This window comes from Aedes aegypti, chromosome 2 (assembly GCF_002204515.2).
Source record: "Aedes aegypti strain LVP_AGWG chromosome 2, AaegL5.0 Primary Assembly, whole genome shotgun sequence".
Taxonomy (NCBI): Eukaryota; Metazoa; Arthropoda; class Insecta; order Diptera; family Culicidae; genus Aedes; species Aedes aegypti.
The window spans coordinates 200,307,753-200,327,223 of NC_035108.1; the positions used below are offsets into that span (position 1 = coordinate 200,307,753).

The 19,471-nt window shown below is 38.4% G+C and overlaps 1 long non-coding RNA gene across 1 annotated transcript in view; it reads right to left on the reverse strand.

Annotated features, from left to right (window-relative positions):
- Positions 1–18,801, reverse strand: part of LOC110676310 — a 167,010-nt gene extending 148,209 nt beyond the window's left edge. Inside the window, exons 1-2 of the long non-coding RNA XR_002500257.1 lie at positions 18,395–18,801; positions 7,755–7,866 (exon numbers count right to left, since the gene is read on the reverse strand). This is a non-coding gene — a long non-coding RNA (uncharacterized LOC110676310). The remainder of the gene's footprint in view (positions 1–7,754; positions 7,867–18,394) is intronic.
- Between the last annotated feature and the right edge of the window lie 670 nt (positions 18,802–19,471).

Here is a 19,471-nt window from a genome sequence, read left to right on the forward strand (position 1 = left end):
ACCCATCTCTATGAGTTCAGCTTCGATACCTTCCTTACCAGCAGCTTTATTGTTCTTGAGCTGGTGAATGCCATCCTTAACCTGCCTCAAAGTGGGGGCAGGTTAGTTTCCATTGCCCATTAAGGTGTTCGTCGAAGTGCTGCTTCCACTTTTCGATCACCTCACGCTCGTCCGTCAAAATGCTCCCATCCTTATCTCTGCACATCTCGGCTTGCGGCACGAAGCCGTTGCGGGATGCGTTGAGCTTCTGATAGAACTTTCGTGTTTCTTGAGACCGGCACAGCTGTTCCATCTCCTCGCACTCCGTCTCCTCCATGCGGCGTTTTTTTTTCTCCCGAAAGAGGCCGATCTGCAGTTGCCGTTTCCGTCAATAACCTTCCACGTTCTGTCGGATCCCTTGCTGCAGCATGACCACCCACGCTGCATTCTTCTCCTCCAGAATGTGCCTACATTCCTCGTCAAACCAATCATTCCGTCGATTCCGTCCCACGTACCCGACGTTGCTCTCAGCTGCATTGTTTATGGCAGCTTTCACTGTTCTCCAGCAGTCCTCAAGAGAGCCTTCATCCAGCTCACCCTCTTCCGATAATGCAGCCTCGAGGCGCTGCGCGTACGCAGTTGCGAATTCCGGTTGTTTAAGCCGGCCGTCGGATAAGTGCCGTCCATCAATCAGAACGTGGTCGATTTGTGATTCTGGCTGCTGTGGTGATCTCCAGGTGTATCGGTATGGAAGACTATGCTGGCCATATTCTAGTAGGGGGCGAAATCAATTGGTCGTGAGCGCTGAACTTTCCAATAGTCTGTTTTAATTCCATCTCCTGGCCAACCTGAGCGTTCAGATATCCTATGACGATATTGACCTCGTGGCTTGGGCAGCTGTCGTACCCGCGTTCGAGCTGCGCGTAAAAGCGTCTTTATCATCATCAGTGCTTCCGGAGTGAGGGCTGTGCACGTTTATTATGCTGAAGCCGAAGAACCGGCCTTTGAGCCTCCACATTGGCAGAGGCTAAGAACCACTGAGATGCCCAGTTCGACTCTCCTAAATAAGCGTGCCTACGAACAACAGTGAGAGATTTTATTTTTAGCGTCTTAAGTACTGTTGCCTATGGGTAGTATGGGTTCGGCTTTCGACGTGGTCGTATCTCGTCATATCGACCCATATCGCCACTCAATTTTACTCAACTAGGGTTGTCATGTCCATTACAGCTTAAACCAGCCGACACAAAAGTCAATTTGGACAAATTGAGATGTAAAATAGTGAAAAATAAAAGAATCGTTCTGGTGGGCTTCGTAGAAGTTTGTAGCCCAAATAAAACTGTTAGATTGAAGGCAATAAAGTAGGAATTTTGCATATTGAAGTGGTGTGGGTTTTCCTAAATTTCTAGTGCGAAGATTCCCTGTCCACGGTAAATTAGGTGAGCGTGCCGACCCTGAGGCAGTTGAGTCGGGGAGTCTCTAAGACGCTCCCGATTGGTTGACCGATACTTACAAACTAAAGCAATTGTTGAGTGTAAACTGATGATCCAGGAGTCACTAAGAATAATTACATATGCTTGTATAAATACTGACCATCAAATTATTTAAATACTTCACGATATTCGATAGTCAAGAAAATATATCGGATATATTTTTTTATACAGATTAATTAATAGAGATGATAGTTATTGTATAATTTGAAAACTACCAACGTCTAATCATTATTAAACCATGAATAGTAGTTCAAATAGTAAACTTGATAGTTTCAGTACGCTTTTGATAAGATACTGATCCAAATAACAATGTAGAATAGTGATTAATTCAAACACTTAAATCACATATCACCTGAAAGATTTCAAAACAATGAAAAGTCTAAAACGTTTAGGAAACACTAATTTAAATCGGTCGTGATAAATATTCGTAAAAGTTTTTTTTTAGTTTAGCTGCAGAAAGTCAAGGCTGGTCCTCTGTAACAATTTTTAAGTCGGATAGGAGAATCAGTTTGCCGGGACTACTTCTGCTACGGGTGTTAAAGATCTATATGCACCATAATATAATAATAGTGTTGTCTAACACGGAATCACAGACACACAGACGTAACACTTAGAACAATAGGCCACCAAAATCAAAGTCGCGAGAACACGTAGCGATAGTGTGCAAACGTCAAACACGAACAAAAGCGATAAGAGCGCTGCGGGTGGTGGACTGACTACCTACCATACTTTTGAATCGACCATTAAAAAGGTTGTTGATGGGCAACGACGAGTCTGTTTGTCTGTGATAGAATACTAAGATATAAAAAATGAAAATCTTAGAGGCCCAGATATCCGTAGCGGAAAACGCGCAGCTATTCAGCAAGTTCAAGCTGAGAGCCGTAGATTCAAACCCCGCCAATAAAGGATCTTTCCGTAAAGGAAATTTTCTCGACTTCCCTGGAATAGAGTATCTTCGAAACTGCCACATGATATACACATGCAAAAATGGTCAATTGGAAAAGAAAGCTCTCAGTTAATAAATGTGCAAGTGCCTATAAGAACACTAAGCTGAAAAACAAGTTTGAAAGAAGAAGACGAAGCAATTAATGTAATATGTAATTGAAATTATCCAAAAGAAAAAAAAATCAAGCGCCAACAATCGTATATTCCAAATTTACAAACAAACATTTTGAATTATATTATTTGGAGAATTCTCGTTAATATTACTATGGGAATGAGGTAAAATGTTGTAATTGGTCCTGTGGAAAAGTAATTTATTTTAAATTATTTCTTCAAATCTTCCTAACAAACCAAGCCATAAACGGTTCTCACAGTCATTAAAAACGATCACGGTACCACCGAATATAGTCTGCCCCATACATATTTAACAAACCAACATAACATTCACGCTTCCAAACAACTGCCAATATCACAATTTTCTCGCAAAACACTCGTCTAATATGGGCCTCATCATAAACTAACCACCGGTCGAGCAAAAAGTGGAGGATCAATGGGCGAAGAGAGATTGATAAAAAATGGGCAAACGCACACTACCATTCAGAAACAACGAAAAACTATCCAACAGTGAGAGCCACAAGTGAGAGAGGATTAAATTATAAGTGAAAAAGAGGGTATACAAAAATAATAATTACTAATAATTATCTCTCGGAGGAACAAATTTAATTGAGATGTTTGGTACAGTGTATAGGCAAAACCATACCAGAGAGTCCAGCATGAGTGTAAAATCTACGGCAACACGCTGACGACGACGCACTCAGAGACATTTGAAGAATCTAAATGGACAAAAGTATTTCGAGACATTTTTTGCATCCGTTTAGTTCAGTGAGTAACGGACATCTGTCATCATGTACGTTTTTGGATTAGGAAATATTTAAAACAGTGGTCGTTTATAAATCAACCATCAACTAATCAAAGGAAATTGTTATCATGTATATGTCTAAAATTCGGGATCGTATGCATTTTCCTGATTAATACCGTTGTGACTCATATTACGGACACTTAAAGCCTCAGTGAAGTATAACTCATCAAAAAACATACATAATAAATCATTTTGTATGATTCGTCCCCGTTATCGAGCCTTCAAAACACTTCTTTTTCGAATGGTGGGGATGATTTTGATTCCGCAATTTGTCATTTTTTATACTATTTTAACCCCGTTGCATGTGTCATTTTTTCTAGAATTTTAAAACCCCCTTTCCACCCCGTGTGGTATTTTTCCCATACAACAACAAATGTATGGACTGTAGACCTCAGCCAGCTTAAGCGTTATGGCTCTCACAAAAATTTTAAAATTTTCATACAAGACGTGTTACGGATGGGAGAGGGGGTAGAAAGTTGTAAGTTTTTGCGTTACGTAATAGATGGTCGCTGCCATATGAGATCAGTTTCAATGTAATCATGGGAAAACATGACGAAAAATATTGTACTCAGAATAGGCTGACAAAATCGGGTCATAAGCTTACAAAATCGGAGGCAGACAATATCGGGGACTGACAAAATTGGGTCAGCACTGTACTAACATAGACTTCAATAAAAAAAAGTATAAAGTATTACTTCACATTCTAGAAAATAATTTCAAAATATGAGCAAAATCTAAAAACGACTTCTGGCCAGTTAGATTCGCCAAATAGCCCTCAGTGCGACGCCGGTCTATCCCGAAACTGGAGGGAGAAAAACGACCAGACAAATCAGCTTTTTTGTGTCGACCAAAAGAGAAGGGACTTTGGCTGGACTCGGACCAACTCAAGACCAGGCTCGAAAACCGCACGTTTAAAACTCATCAATGGCGTGGAGTATAATTACCGCTCATGCTCAAAACAAATTATTAAAATGATTAGAAGTCTAGGAGCATTAATTTGGCGCGTTAGTATTATTCACGTTTTTTTTTTGCTCCTAGTTTTTGTCGGAAGACCTATCATCGTTTTCTGACTGGCTGTGATTGGTGAATAGTTGGAATGTTATGGATTGGAAAGAGTATGCTTTACATTTCGTTTCAATCAGTAATTCTCAAACACTAACACATTATGACTAAATTAATACTTCACGGTTAAAATGGAACTCTATATTTATCAATTGTCCATTTCACGGTGACGTCATCAGAAAATCGTTCTCTTTTCCTCCTTCGAGAAATTTGAAAACAACGGTACCAGTACCTGTCAAAGATGACAGGTATTGGCACCATCGTTTTCAAGTTTTGTTGAAGAGCGAAAGAGAGCTAATTTCGCTGTGAAATGCCTAATAGGTTTGATACATTCACACATCATCGCTTCATTAAGAATTACCCACATATAGAGTAAGGTGGGGCAAAGTTTGGCATTAGGGGATTTGCAAAAAAACAACAGTAATTGAAAAGAAATGAATATCACATAGTGGACTTCGACTCGTCTGACTACAATTTCGCTGAACAAACTTATGTCAAAATAATCATCCATTTTTAGTAATTACAGTTTTAATATTGATTGTATTGAACGACAAATAGTTATTTGTGCAACAAGTTGCAAAATGATGATTTTTTCAGCATGAGTTGTACATTTATCCAACGAGGCTCGCCGAGTTGGACGTATTTTGTTTCAACTTTTTTTTGGCGCTACGTCCTTTAAGACATGACCAGCGCCACAATGTTACGCCAACTAACTCGATTCATGGCTGCTAACCTCCAGTTTCTTGATCGCCCCACACATGCAAGATCCTGCTCCACTTTGTCAAACCACGTGGCTCGTTGCGCTTCTCTTCATCTTGTACCGGCCGGATCCGACATCATTTTAGCGGGATTGTTGTCCGGCATTCTCACAACGTGTCCCGCCCATCGTACCCTTCCAGCTTTGACGACTTTCTGCATACTGGGTTCACCGTAGAGTTGCGCAAGCTCGTGGTTCATTCTTCTCCTCCATACGCCGTTCTAACATACTCCGCCAAAGATCGCCCTAAGCAGGTTCAAAAACTCCTAGCGCTTGCAGGTCATCTTCGAGCATTGCCCACGTCTCATGCCCGTATACGACTACCGGTCTTATCAATGTCTACACGGTACACTTAGTACGGAGGTGAAGTTTACCAGACCACAAGGTCTTGTGGAGTCCGTAGTAAGCACGACTTCCGATAATGTTACCAATTATCCGAGGTAGACAAATTCGTACACCACCTCGAACTCATTTCCGTCGATCATCACGCGTCTGCCAATGCGAGCTCTATCGCGCTCGATTCCTCCAGCCTGCAGATATTTTGTCTTCGACGTATTTACCTTCAATCCAACCCGGTCTGCTTCACGTTTGAGCCTGGTGTGGTAGCTAGAGTTTATATGTTGAATAATTTATGTCAGTGAAGATTATATTACGTCATGCATTTATTTCAGTGTGTAAGATTCGTTTGTCAGTGTACAATATATTTCATCTGATAAGAATCTTTTGAGCGTGTTCTCTTCAATTGACAGCTCGAAAGAGCATGAGCGCGATTTTTTTTTTAAGACACCTACACGTTAATGCTTCCAGTGGGCATATTGCCCTTTGAAGGAAGCACCACACTAGACAACGGACTAGCATGCAACGCCCAGTGGTACAGTCGGAGCACATTCATCACGAAAAGTTTTCCGGCCTGCAGCGGGAATCGAACCCACACTCCTTAGCACGATCCGGCTAAAAGCCTGGTGACACTAACCGCACGGCTACGAAGCCCACATCGCGTGGTCGAGAAGTTAGTTTAGTGAAAGGTTTTGTGGCGAATGGTTGTGCTGGTTTGTACCCAGCATGCACTTGTACGGCCGATGGCGGAACCAGCCGAAAGTGAGTGTTTAAATAGTTCCAGATACTATACCTGGTATACTGTTCAGAAACCACCTGGAACGTTCTTCCGACAATGTCCACGTCGTCAGCGAAACAGATGAACTGGCTGGATCGTGCCCCGCATGTTGAAGCCCGCCCGTTTCATAACAACTTCTAGCGCTATATTGAACACGAGGCAGGAAAGACCATTGCCTTGTCGAAGTCCTTTGCGTGTTTCAAACGAGTCCGATAACGCACCCGATATCTTCACACAGCACTGTACACTATCCATCGTTGCCTTCATCAGTCTCGTCAGTTTCCCGGGAAAACCATTGTCGTCCATAACCTAAGAGCTAGAGAAGCTCTTCGCGGTCGATGGTATCATAGGCTGCTTTGGGTTTGATGTCTTCGCTTCTGTTTGTATCGATCCACGTTATGACGGGTGTCTTGTAGCAGCATTATCACCCGCGCTGCATTCTTCTGGTCCAAAACAAACTCCTCGTCGAACCAACCGTTCCATCGATTTCCTTCCACGAACCCAATGACACCTTCCGCTGCCTTGTTAATGACTACTTTGACACTACTTCAGCAGTCCTCAAGAGGGGCTTCGGTGAGCTCTCCCTCTTCCGGCAACACTGCTTCAAGGATTTGCTCGTAATCAATTGTGACTTCGAGTAACTTGAGTCGTTCCAGATTGTACCGTGGCTGGCGTCGGTATCGAATGTTGTTCACAACGAAAGATAACGACATCATGGCTTGGGCAGCTATTCACGTTCCCGCTGCGCGTAGAAAGCGTCCTTATCGTCATCATCACTTACTAGGTGAGGGTTGTGCACGTTGATTATGCTAATATTGAAGAAACGGCCTTCGATTCTCAACTTGCACATTCTGTAGTCAATTGGCCCCCACCCAATCACGCGCCTATGCATTTCGTCCATCACGATAAAAGCTGTGCCCAGCTCATATCTGTTGCCGCAGCTCTGGTAGATGGTATAACCATCCCTATACGTATGTACCGTCGAGCCTTTCCAGCAAACCTCCTGCAGCGCCAGGATGTTGAACATGCGGACCCTCAATAATTCGGAAAGATTTTTTACTTAACTCTAATAATAATTTATGATACAATGTTGTAGAAATATAATAGTTACTAAAATAAGTTGAACGATGAAAAGAAAGCCGAATGCAATTTCATTAATATCTTAAAAAGATACAGCATGTACGAACTGTCCTTTTTATAAAATGAACAGTCCTTAATATATGGCTCAATGGTTCAATTGGGCCCACTATTGGCAAAAAACTATTTTCAAACTTTTATGCAAAATCCAATAACTCTCAAAGAATCTTTACAATAAACCTTTGCCCGGCTCAAACTCATGCCCCACTTTACCCTAAGGACATGAGTCAACCGAAGAACTTCACCACCAAGTTTCGCCGCCCGGGTCCCTAATCATGATCTTTTTGCTGCTGCTGCTTTCATTGGAAATATAATTACGCCATGCTCAAATTAAGGAAACACAATAACAATTACCTGGGAGAACACCGAAAATTTTTCAAATTAACGATGTATATCCGCTGGCCGCTAGTTCTCAAAATGATCATTGGCGATAATTGCTCCTGCCAGGGCAAACAGCGGGAATAACCTGGATCGGGAAGAGACGGGGGAAAGAAAAGACGAAAAATTATCCATCGATTAACGTTCGTTAATTTTTCACACACTTTTTGTTCTGATTTGAATTGGAGCAGTGGGGGCTAACATTTGGTTGGTTAGCTATTTTAGAGTAGGTACCCATTTGTAATTTGATCATGCCTTAACAATTGCGTCACAGATCATTCATATGTAGAGATCTTTAAACATGAACGTAGTTTAACTGTAATGGTCGTGTAATGTTTGGAGTTTGTGGAGGATGGGATACACCTAAATATCTTTAAACGAATATAACTCCATGTGTTTTTTTATAGCGCTGTCCTTTAAAAAATCGGCATCACTAGTTCAAAAATAAAAACTCAGGTCTTTCCGAATAATAACAAAAATAAAATTCAAAGGTATACTCCACCAGGGCCCTTCCATAACCGATTGGTTAGAGTCAGCGGCTACAAAGCAAAGCCATGCTGGAGGTGTCTGCGTTCGATTCTCGGTCGGTATAAGATCTTTCGTAATGAAAATTTCCTTAATTTCCCTGGGCATATATTATCATCGTACCTGCCACACGATATACGAATGCGAAAATGGCAACTTTGGTAAGGAAAGCTCAGTTAATAATTGTGAAAGTGAACACTAAGCTAAGAAGCAGGTTTTGTCCCAGTGAGTACGTAATGCCAAGAAGAAGAACCCCAGAAGAGACTTCATTAAAAGTACCCTTCTGTACTTAATTAAAACAATTACAGTTCTCAACAGAATTAAAGAAAATTTAAAATGAGCAACTGCCTGCTCACTTAATGCAAAGTGATGAAATATGAACATAATATCAACTCGTAAAAATCTTTAGTTGCATCCTATAAAATTGTTCTTTTGGACCCACAAAAACTACTGTGAAAATTTGAGCGGAATTCTGCAACTCTAAGAACTAAACGAGCTTGAAATTTGAATGAAGAAAATCAACTAAATATTGGATATCATACATACAATTGTTAAGCTTCTCATTGGGGATACACGCACTCCATTAGTAGAAATAGAACGATTTATCTCAAAATAAACTAGAATTATAAAAGTTTGATCATGTGAAGTCTTTGCTAACTAAAGCAGTTATGCACAATTATATCATCTTCTATCCCCCTACAGCATAAGAGATTTGTTCTATCAGTTTCACAGAAAAATATTTACATGAAAACAAATACTGTTTCATGTTATGTGAAAACAGTAGGCTAAATGGGTCATTAGGCCAAAACTTTCAAAGCTCAATTTGAGCAGTTCTTGCAATGATTTGTTTATGGTTTTCAGCATTTTGGGTAATTATCTAAAAGAACTCATTAAAAAAAAAAGATATTTTCTTCAATAAAGCTGTTTGCAAAGAACGAAACACTGAATAGTCAGTGCGCATCGTACCTTCGTGCTGTGCGTACACGAATTTTCTCTGCTCTTGGAAGTTTTCTTAAAAACTACCTAAAGCAATAAAACAGTGTTTTTAAGTGCTAAAATTAAAAACGGTATTTTTCAGTGCTACTAAAACAGTACTTTTCAGTACTATTTTTTCTACTATTGACCCGTCTTGGGAAAAAAAACCTCTCGAAGGTCACGTCTTCTTCCGTTTTCTTTGCTAAACATGGTATCAACAACAATCAAAAGGAAGGGTGAATCTCAACTTCCTTCCAAAAAAAAGTGGGATTTAAAACCGTCACTAAACGTGGCAAGAATGGAAGAAAAGACGTTTCCCTGGAATGCGAACTTTCTTCCAAGGGTGAAATGAATAACTGTATCGAAATGAGCAATCAGTTCGATGCTCTAGAAAAATTTTACGAACACCAAATCGAAGCAGTCTCTAGCCCAGGCTCTTTGATTCAAGTGAGGAAGCAAAGAGTGCCGCCTATCGTGGTCAGTTGTTCCGAATTTTGGGGATTTAGGCAGGAGATCTTGAAGTCCATCAGGGGAATCAAGGTTTCCTTCTAAATCGTAAAGAAAGGAGACTGTTGCGTTTTGCTGGAAACTCTTAAAGATCGCAAACTTCTCCTCAAACATCTTGAAGAGAAGAAGCACATTTATTTTACTTATGACGACAAAACTGAACGTTTGTTCAAAGTTGTCTTGAAAGGTCTCTCAAGTGACTATAAGTCACCTGAAGAGATCAAAAATGAAATAAATGATTTACTTGGATTTTCCCCAGTTCAAGTAATCACTATGAAAAAGAGAACCCAATCTGGCATTGTTCGGAAAGGGCTTTCTCAAGAATATTATTTAGTTCACTTTAACAAAAAAGAACTAAATAATATTAAAGCTTTAGAAAAATCAAAACTCGAACATAATGTCTGTGTGACATGGGAACATTTCCAGAAACCTGAAGGAAATTACCAGAACCCCACTCAGTGCCGTCGGTGCCAAAAGTGGGGACATGGTACAAAAAATTATCGCATGGATGCTAAATGCATGATTTGCGGAGGTTTTTCTCACGCCAAGGACGTCTGTCCAGTGAAGGAAGATACCGCTAAGTTTATATGCTCGGGGCCAACATATGTAATTTTTTTGGAATTGCCCTTCACACAAGAGAATCATTGAGGCTCGTGCCAGGCAGATGAAAGGTAATATCCGTTACGATAACGGTCGTTTCCTGAATTTCCCTGGTAGAGTATCGAACAATACTCATTTTTCAGTTAACGATAGCTTGATTAGGAATCATACCCATCATGAAGATCATAATCATGCTCATTCACAAACTAATTTTAATCCGTCGGGTAGCCGTTCGAATCATTCAATTTAGAATATATCTACCCACGGTAAATCCTTTGCCGATATCGTAGCAGGTAATTTGAACTCCTACCCTGACTGAAGCAGTCCAAGTAGGTGTAAAATTTACTAATCAAATTGATATTAGATTACGTTTTTCTAATGGATTCAATAAATAATAATTTAAATATCTTAAATTGGAATGCTCGTTCTCTGAATGGTAAAGAGGATGAGCTATTTAATTTTCTTACAGCTAATAACGTGCATATAGCAGTTATTACTGAAACGTATTTGAAACCTGGATCTAAACTCAAAAGAGATCCTAACTTTTTTGTCTATCGTAATGATCGACTTGATGGGGCATGTGTGGGAGTTGCAATCATCATTCATAGGTGTATAAAACATCAACTGTTTTCGCCATTTGAAACTAAAGTTTTTGAAACTTTAGGTGTTTCTGTTGAAACACAGTTTGGTAAATATACTTTCATAGCTGCTTATTTGCCTTTTCAATGCTCTAGACAGCAATTTAGTTTGCTCCAAACTGACTTGCGAAAATTGACTCGCAATAAGTCAAATTTTTTTGTCATCGGTGAGTTTAATGCCAAACATCGGTCATGGAATAATTCTCAAAGTAATTCCAATGGCAGAATTTTATTTAATGAGTGCTCTTCAGGATATTTCTCAATTCAATACCCTGATAGCCCTACATGTTTTTCCTCTTCTAGAAATCCATCTACGATTGACTTGGTCTGAACCGACTCTAGTCATCTTTGTAGCCAATTAGTTACTTATGCTTATTTTGATTCTGATCATGTCCCTGTTACATTTCAAATATCTCATGAAGCGATTATCATCCCTATCAGCTCCATTTTCAATTATTTTCGAGCCGAATATATATGAAACATATATCGATAGTAATCTCGATGTTAACATTTCTTTACAAACAAAACTTGATATTGACAATGCTCTTGAAACTTTAACAAATTTCATTGTTGCAACCAGGGGCATTGCAATACCAATATATGAATTTGATTCCATGATTATAGACGGTGATCTTAAACTCTTGATCCGTCTTAAAAACGTGAGGAGAAGGCAATTTCAACGCACTCGTGATCCTGCTATGAAAATTATATGGCAGGATTTGCAGAAAGAAATCAAGAAACGTTTTGCAGATTTAAGAAACAAAAATTTTGAAAATAAAATTTCTCAATTGGACCCCGGCTCTAAGCCCTTTTGGAAATTATCTAAAATCTTGAAAAAACCTCAGAAGCCAATACCGGCATTGAAAAAGGAAAACAAATTATTTATTTATTTATTTTAATTCTTTCATCTTCGACCGACTGGGTCGCACAGACTACTGGATATGCCATTAAAATACAATACGTACATCATCACAAACGAATTACACGACGAAATAGAGAAAATATTGATATACGAGAGTTAACAATCATAAAATGAAAATTACAGTCAAAGTGAGAACATTGTACTGAATATAACAAATCATATTGATAATTGAGCTGCACGTGTAGATGGTCGCCACATTGTATCGAAGAAATCTCTGAAAACTCGGCATCGTACTCCACTGGGCCAATTCGAAGTCCTTAAAGCGGCATCTCGTAACTGAGCATTGACAGTAACTTTGAACGAAACGTAGTTAAGTGTGCGCACGATCCTCCACGAGGGTACCAAGCATTTCACGTCAAATACATCCTTTGCTCCTAAGGATTCGCAGACCATTTTCCGCACTTCATCCGTTGTAACGTCTGGTGCGATGTTGGAAACGTATAATTGGAGATTTGTTTGATCGGGTGCTGCCACTAGGCTATTGGTTCCAATTTTTGTTGAAGATAACGGAGAAATTCTTTCATCGGTAAAAGTATCAGATTGATGAAAAACGATGTTTGGGTTTAACGGAGATGATGATGGTTGATTTGTCACTGCGACGCTATTAGTCATCATTCGAGACATCATTTCGCTTAGCCGGTTCACTTCTGTCTTCAAACAGTCTACATCAGTTTTCGTTGCCAATTCGTTCTCCTTTTTTTCGTGTAAAGCCTTTCGAAAACGCGAATGTTCGATGGAATCTCTACAGGAGTCGCACATCCAGAAAATATTTCGATGTAAACATGCACACCCCTCGTCATACGACAATCCTACGCATCTTGCATGGAAATAACGCTGATCTTCGCATAGTCCCTCACATGAAACAACTATATCTTCGGGAACAATTTCAGCCTTGCACGTATCGCAGTAGGTAATCATTTTCGGTTTGGTCAACCCTAACCGTGCAGTGCAATTACACTATTTCAAAACCAGATGGCAGAACGATGCGTTAAGTAGGTACGACGTGAAAATAGAAGAATGTGCAGGATGGCGATTGTGTTGCTCGTTGTTGTGATCGATGGAGACTGCTCTGCCCGGATTACGGATCGTGAAAATAATGAAGGCTGCTACTGTTGAATTGTTCACTTCGATGGAAACATTTACTTTGCGGAATAGAGGTTCACATAGCAGTAAATCACAGTAAATCACGCCAGAATCGGAAATTTCAAGGACGTATTTCACGCAAATTTCACAGCAAAACAGGCGGTACACGACAAAAGATACAATCGAAGCGATACAAAGGTACGTATTACTAACTCATTGCGAAAAAGCCCAAACACTTGCTATGCAGTTTGAAAGTGCGCACAATTTTAATTTATGGCTAACTAGTCCAATTGAAAATCAAGTTACTCAGGGCTTCGAAAATATTCTCAATCAAGAGAACGTTTTCGAAAATGCCTGTGAGACTGATTTGGAAGAAGTGAGAACTATTGTTAAAAACATCAAAAATATGAAAGCTCCTGGCGATGATGGAATTATCTACATCCTCATCAAGAAACTTCCAGAAAGTAGCTTATCATTCTTGTTGATATATTTAACAAATGTTTTCAATTTGCATATTTTCCTGACAAATGGAAAAATGCTAAGGTTGTTCCAATTTTAAAACCAGATAAAAATCCTGCAGAAGCTTCTAGCTATCGTCCAATCAGCTTGCTTTTCTCAATCAGTAAACTTTCTGAAAAGGTCATTTTGAACAGAATGTGGCCCACATCAACGAAAATTCAATTTTTGCCAATGAACAGTTCGGATTCCGCCATGGACATTCGACCACTCATCAACTTTTACGTGTAACAAATTTGATCCGTTCCAACAAATCTGAAGGCTATTCTACTGGTCTTGCTCTTCTAGACATAGAAAAAGCATTCGACAGTGTTTGGCATGAAGGTTTGATAGTAAAATTTAAAAAAAAATCAATTTTCCAACATACATTGTTAGAATAATTCAAAGTTATCTGTCAAATCGTATACTTCAGGTTAATTATCAGAGCTCCAGATCTGAAAGACTTCCTGTAAGAGCAGGTGTTCCCCAAGACAGCATTTTGGGACCAATATTATACAATATTTCCATATCTGACTTACCTGAGTTACCTCAGAGATGTCAAAAATCCTTGTTTGCGGATGACACAGGCCTCTCCGTCAAAGGACGAAGCCTGCATGTCATCTGTAGTCGATTGCAAAAAAGTTTGGATATTTTTTCTTCATACTTGCAAAAATGGAAGATTTCTCCTAATGCTTCCAAAACTCAACTAATAATATTCCCACATAAACCAAAAGCTCTTTATTTGAAACCTTCAAGTAGACATATTATCACAATGAGAGGGGTTCCAATAAATTGGTCAGATGAAGTTAAGTATCTAGGGTTCATGCTAGATAAGAATTTAACTTTCAAAAATCACATTGAGGGCATTCAAGCCAAATGTAATAAATATGTAAAATGTCTATATCCCCTTATTAATAGAAAATCAAAACTTTGTCTTTAGAACAAGCTTTTGATATTCAAACAAATTTTCAGGCCAGCCATGTTGTATGCTGTACCAATATGGACTAGCTGTTGTAATACCAAGAAGAAAGCTCTGCAGAGAATTCAAAATAAAATTTTGAAAATGATTCTGAAGCTTCCTCCCTGGTATAGTACCAATGAGTTACATAGAATATCCAATGTTGAAACATTGGAACAAATGTCAAATAAAATCATTAATAATTTCAGGCAAAAATCGTTACAATTTTCTATTGGCACGATTAATGCGTTGTATGTTTAGGTTAAGTTAGGTTAAGTATATTAATGCGTTTTTTTCTCTTATAAGCAGGTGAAATCAACTCACCTGTTAAAAATCTGAACTGCTACGGCAAATGAAATGTAATATGTTGTTAACATAATGTTTATAAAATCTTAGATTTGTTTTACCAAATAAGGATGATAGTGTTGTCTAATAACACAGAACACCTAGATATAAGAAATGAATGTAATGTTTGGAATGATACTGTTCCTGCTCATTGCATCGCAGTAACCCACTATGTTTATTATAGCAACCAGCTGTCCTAGTAGTCCAGAAACAACGAAACTAACATCCAAATTTGCTATAAATACTGCTCTAATTTAAACTAAAGGTCATTGTTATTCTAACCACCAAAGCGAATACATCCAAAGTTAAAACAAACTCAAAACGACTTATTCAATTCATCTCCGCTATCGAACAGATACTAATAAAGAAAATAAAAAAAAACGCTGAATAATAAGCGCAAGACTGGTCTTGCTCATTATAGTATCTCAGCGTAAACGTTTTCATTAGAGATTCTCCGTTTTCCTGTTGATATTCGAAGGACCATCGATTCACATTGTTGCTACAATCCTAGTCCTAGAGTATTGTTTTGAACATTGAATATTATTTAGAGCTATACGTTCACACTTATTGTTAGAGTGAATAGTTTTTGACATCGAAGCTATATGAAGTATTTTGTTTTTTTTTTTTTTTTTAAAGCTATTCTTTCAGACAATGTTCTTATATTGGTAAAAGGCATTGCTCGCACTATAAAATCAGAACTATTTTCTTAACTGAGCATATTTTCATCACCGTTCTCTTATTTCAAGTAAAAACTGTGGTATTGAATGATCAATTATAGAATCAGATGTCAAATATCATGTTTTAACTCATTCGGCCTAATGACCTTTTCATCCTAATGATCCATTCGGCCAGATATTTCAGCCTGGTTTATGGACAAAAGGTCGAAAGGACAAAAAGTCTAAAGGACAAAAGGTTGAAAATGATTTGCTTGGTAGGAAATTTTTCCTTCTTTAAAAATACATTGTCTACCCTTTGTCTCTCCATTTTTGTTCTTCGACCTTTTGTCCTTTCGACATATTGTCTTTCGACCTTTTGTCCCTTCGATCTTTTGTCTTTCGACCATTTGTCATAGATTCATTGAGTATGAGCATTCTTGCTCTAGAATCAACTAATTTCATCAGTTGTTAAACTTATTTGAGAATAAGTAAAATAAATAAATAAATAGTATATTTATGTAAGAAACAAGCAAATTGACGTAAAGAAACTAGAGACTCACCAATGGAGAGTCTTGATTTTTCATAAACGACTGTAACTCCGCTGATAAATGAAATGGCTTGCAGTAGACATAGTTATAAAATTATGTGTTCGAAATCTCGTTTATCCAATTACATGTTGTGTTTTTAAAAAGCTTGGCTACTCTTGATCCTGTTTGGAACAGAAGTACTAATAAACAGCTATTGTAATATAACATTCATGTTGTTAATTCAAATCTTCAATGAAATTCATCTGGTTATAAATGAAATATGGCCAAACATTTCTATAAAATACGTTTTTTTCAATTGCCAAGACTTGATCCAAGGTATGCGAAGGACATCAAAAATATCACATTTCTAAGAAATTATAAATTTTCCAAATGAATTGTATTGCACTATTACTACCGTTTGCCTGCGTATTATTTGAGGAATTAAGTGTTCCCAGCCTATATGTTTGAAATCAAAACTGAACAGAAACACACATATAAAAAGGAAATTGTTTATTTGTCAAAATCTACAAGTTGAGAAATTTGAGGACGTTTTGGTGAAACATAGTTATTCATCTGATATTGTCTTTCGTATAGACAAAGTAGTGCACAGAATTTCTCGGAGTAAACTGTTAAAGACAAACAGACCTAACAGTTAGAACAATTATCACTTTTAAAAATAATAACGCGAACATTAACGCCCAAATATTATGATTGAGTGCTATTTCGCTGTACGATGAATCTGAGTGATATGTCTGTTTGTCTGTGGTTTTAGATTCCAAAAAAAGTAGAATCTCCCCGTCCACTCAATGTTAGTGATAAAAGTAAGTAATCAAATGTTGTTGTCCCATACAAAATGCCGATTCTGTTTTTGCGCGGATTTCTGCCGTGCAAAAAATGTTTCCATATTTTTTTTTTTCCGCCAAAACCTTATTTTTGCAAGAAACGTCGAGAAATGGTGTAACTTTTTTGCACGGTTTTTGAAATTTTGAACTAAAAACTTTTTTTGCACAGTACGTATCTCCCGTGCAAAAACAGAATCGGGTGTATAACGTTATAACGTTCAAGATTTACACACGTGACACCTCAATTAAACAATTCATTTCATGTTACAAAGAAATTATTTCACATCCTGCTAAATTGGTTTCATCTTGTCTCTGAATCACACACACACACATTTGTTGTCATTTTCTGGGATTCCATTGGATTGTTCTGTCTTTCAAACTTATGAGGGAGGAATCAGAAACAGATTACCGCCGGAAAGATTCGCTCCCCAATCCGCAAAAGAGTAAATTGTAGATATGCGTATCTTCTATTTACGTTCATCGTAAACTAACTGGCAGAGAAAAATGTTGTTTCCCGTAGGTATCAGCTATCCATTCTTAATCAATTATGTGTATCACTTTTTAACATAGACTTGACTGTCCGTGGTTCTTCTACGGTCGAAGAAAGATAACTATGTTCACTTTACAACGATTTTCAGCGCATTCGATTCACAACAGTTGGTTCTAAAAGTCATTTTCGTTTTTTTTTTCAACATTCTGCTCAACTAGGAAAAAGCCTATCTCTTGGCTTAGTTTTCCATGAGCACTTTCACAGGTATTAATGAGTGCTTTTTTTAACAATTGGTCAATTGTTTGCATTTGTATATCGTGTGCCAGGCAAAGTTCCAAAATCCATAAGATCGTCTCCCATGAATTTTTAATGCGTTACTTAGCATAATCTTTCTAAATAACGCGCTTCTACCACTAATGGCTAATGAAACGCAACATTCAAATAAATTTTAAACTAGACACAATTGAGTTGTTTAGTGTGAAGATTAGCATCGATGCATCTGGAATTTTCAATAGCACAAATCTAGATAATCGGACAACCATTTGGGCTGAAAATTTGATCGATTGATCACTCGCTAGTGGTGAACAATCGATCAATCGATTTTCAACACGAACGGTTGTCATGTTCTCAAAATTTGGACTCTTGAAAATTCGAGGTATGGCTACGATGCATCTTCACCTTATGGAACTAGAAACTAGAAACCGTTTTATTTTTAGTTCCAAATGTGCGTATAGAATTAAATCCAGAATCCAAGCTTTCAAATTGTTTGATGTCCTGAAAATATGTTTTAAATGCGTTGAAAGTTAATTTGGAAAGCACATATTAATCGCCCTTCGGCAAACTTCACTTCGGGAAAGAATGGCATTGCGTCAATAGATTGAAATCTTTTTTGATAATTTATAATATTAAACTCATGATATTTAAGTGGAATAAAACTGTGTTATCTTAAAAAAATAAACTCTTTCGAGTATAACCACGAAAACTGTAACTTTTTCATCACTAGACAACTCAATTCAAAGCATTCTAAATTATACGAAAACATTCAATACGTACCGTATAATATTAGTACAGAAATAAAATAATTACATTCTAGCAACACATTATCCTTATTATCATTCTTATCTTACTAGCACTTATGTTCACAACAATCGAAGGGTTTGTTTAGGTTCGAGCTGCGTTATCTTCAAGCCATGTTTTCCGTCTTGTGTATTTTCTTTCATGCACATTCACACGCGGAATCCGGATACGGCCGGAGTTGTAGGTATGGGATATTCCTTGTCTTCGCGCCCCGCCGCCGGTCCGGAAGTACGAATAGCGAACGCACACGCGACGACGATGTCTGGTCCACCCCCGCCACGAAGCGGGAGCGACGACACGCGCGCCTACCGCGATCGTGCAACTACGCCTCGTGCACCAATCCACTCGCGATGGCGGTTTGTTTATGAATGAAGGCAGCCCGAAGAGGCGCTTTGCGTGAGAGAGCATGAGATCGAAAGAAGCACGAGCGAATCAAAAACGAAGCGATGATAAAAGGCTGAACTCTTCCGTGTGTGGGTAGTGGGAAAGAGAAACACATGCAAATGTTTTGAGGTGTCGCGAACGCGACGCCAGATAAAAACATCATCAGCATAAAAAGAGAGCGAGAGAGTTTTCTCTTGAAACGTGAGCAGCAGGCAATCAGCAATTCAATCAACCGTCGATGGAGGCGCGTGGTAGGTTTTTAAATTCGAATATCAAACCATGCAGGTTGTGAATGATAAGACTAGCATAGTCCAGCTATCGTCCAATTAGCTTGCTTTCCTCCATCTGTAAACTTTTTGTCAAGTTCATTTTAAAAACTTCAATTTTCCAACATACATTGTTAAAATAATCCAAAGTTACTTGTCAAATCGTACACGTCAGTTTAATTATCAGAACTCCAGGTCTGAAAGACATCCTGTAAGAGCTGGTGTTCCTCAAGGCAGCATTTTGAGACCAATTTTATACAATATTTTCACATCTGACTTACCTGAGGATGTCAAAAATCATTGTTTGCGGATGGCACAGGCCTCTCCGCCACTTACGAAGCCTGTGTGTCGCCTGTAGTAGATTGCAAAAGTTTTTGGATATTATTTTTCATACTTCCAAAAC